Here is a 2,634-nt window from a genome sequence, read left to right as displayed (position 1 = left end):
CCCCTCCTCCCCATCCCCCTCCTCCTCCTCCTCAGAGCTGTCCTGAGTCATCTTTTTATTTCATTTTTTTCCCCCTAAAACCACAGACCCATAACACCAACACGTTTTCACATCCAACCTCCACTGCACTTGGCTCGTGTCCTTCGGCGTTCAGAGTCCAAATGCTTTTTGTATCGTGTCAAGGTCAGGGACGATGTGGCCCAAGTTTATTAACATCGTTGCAGAGGCTCCGTGTGTGTGTGTGTGTGGGGGGTGCGGGGGTGTCACTTAGAAGCCCTGGCCCCGACCGGCATCAGCGGGGCCTCCACGGAAGGTGGGAAGAGGTACCAGCCTGTCCAGGCAACCTCTGTATTATTATCTTTTAAAATCTATTGTTTATTGATGTCAGAGAGGAAGGGAGAGGGAGAGACAGAAACATCCATGATGAGAGAGAATCATGGATCGGCTGCCTCCTGCACGCCCCCCACTGGGGATCGAACCCACAACCCGGGCCTGTGCCCTGACTGGGAATCGAACCCTGACCTCCTGGTTCATGGGTCGCCGCTCAACCACCGAGCCACGCCGGCCGCGCCGTTCTAGTGACTTTTAAAACCTGGCGTTTATGGCGGACACAGCCTCAGGAACTGTGCTCCCGGCTAGAAAGACACCCAAAGGGCTGGAGGCGGAGGCCGGAGCTAACATAGGACGGCAGGGGAGGCGGAGGGAGGGATGGAGTTCCTCACGGGAGTCAGGGAGGGCTTCTCGGAGGAGGTGACCTTTCAGATGGGTTTTGGCGAAACAGAAACAGACTCGTAGGTGCAGGGCTCAGGCTACTGGTGGCCAGAGGGGAGGGGGTTTGGGGGGGCGTTAGGGGAAGAAGGGGACGGGGTTAAGGAGTACCAACGGGCAGTTACAGAGCAGTCACCGGGATGGACAGTACAGCACAGGGAATGCAGTCAGGATATTGTCATGATGATGCGTGGTGCCCGTGAACTGGAAAATCAGGGGGAACGCTTTGCAAAGGACATGACTGTCGCCCGGCCGGCGTGGCTCAGTGGTTGAGCATCGACCTAGGAACCAGGAGGTCAGGGTTCGATTCCCGGTCAGGGCACAGGCCCGGGTTGCAGGCTCGATCCCCAGTGGGGGGCGTGCAGGAGGCAGCCGATCCATGATTCTCTCTCGTCATGGATGGTTCTCTCTCTCCCTCTCCCTTCCTCTCTGAAATGAGCAAAAATATATTTAAAAAAGGATATGAATTGTCTACCCGCGAGGCTGTACACCTGGAAGGAACACAAAATAATACTGAACGCGGACTGTAATCAAAAAATGAAAAACAAACAAAAACCCTCCGATTTGGCGAAACAAGAACGGGAAGTGGGTTTTGGCTGAGGAGCCGAGACAAGGCAGGAATGTGGAGCCGGACGAAGGGACCTAAAGGGAGGACTGCACAGGCCAGAACGTTTAAAAATAGCCCCTCGGTGACGGACTTCCACAAAACAGCGATAACGCGATTGATTCCGTAAGAGGCTGATATGATGCAGATGAGCTGGGAACACTCAATAGATCCATTTTTAAATTATGGGTTTTTTTTTTTTTTTTTTGGCTTTTACTGAAGGTTAGCGTCACAGCAAGACGTGGACATCGATGCCGGCAGCTCCCCGGGGGCACCCTGCCCGCCTCCCTCGTTACTACCCGGCAGCCCGTTTCACTCCACACCTTGGCTGTGTCCGAGATGAGGTGTGAAACACTCTACACCACTAATGCAATGGCTTTCTAAAAATAATACATTTTTATTGATTTCGGAGAGGAAGGGAACGAAAGAGGGAGAGAGAGAGACAGAAACATCCGTGATGAGCGAGAATCATGGACCGGGCTGCCTCCTGCAGGCCCCACACTGGGGACAGTGCCCTTGACCGGAATCGAACCCAGGACCCTGCAGTCCGCAGGCCGGACGCTCTCCCCACTGAGCCACACCAGCCAGGGCAGGCCGGGCACCTTTTTAAAAAATCTTTTCATCCTTCCCGGGAGCTAACCAACAGGCTCACTGACCATTCCCAGCGAGTTGCAGGAGGCAGACGGCAACTTCCAAGAGTTAAGCAGGAAAGATGGCTTTTTATTTTTACCCCGAGAGTCATATCACTCTGCCCCCCCAAACCTTGACCGGGCCCCCGAAATAGGCCAAATAGGCCAAATAGGCCCGGCGTTTACATTCCTGGGTGCCGCCTGGTCCCACAAGTGCCGCTTCTGTACCCCCCGGTGACGTAGGCGAGATACCCCGAATCCCAAATATTGTGAGTTTTCCCCCCGGAGGCTGGTCTTATCGCCAATACACGGCCTCCCGTCGGCCCCGTGTGCTGGTCAGGCCTGAGCCCCGTGTCCTGCCCACAGGCAAACAATGATGGGCCAGCCCCTCTAAACAGCCCAGTTTCGGGGGGAAAAATAAATAAACCGGCGCCGCGATAAACTGCGAACGAGACCCACGGCCTTCAGCTTGCCAGAGAGGCCCCTGCAGCCTCGACCACCCCCAACCCCCTCCCCCCCCGTGCTGATAGGAGGACACTCCTCCCAGCCACGCCCAAGGATGGTGGGGAGAGCATCGTCCCCCCAAATCTTTTCCTAAACACCGAGCAGGTCTAAGGGGAAGGTGACCTCTTC

This window comes from Myotis davidii, unplaced genomic scaffold, assembly GCF_000327345.1.
Source record: "Myotis davidii unplaced genomic scaffold, ASM32734v1 scaffold685, whole genome shotgun sequence".
NCBI lineage: Eukaryota > Metazoa > Chordata > Mammalia > Chiroptera > Vespertilionidae > Myotis > Myotis davidii.
The sequence above is the reverse complement of the archived record's forward strand: the minus strand, read 5'-3'. Positions refer to the sequence as shown.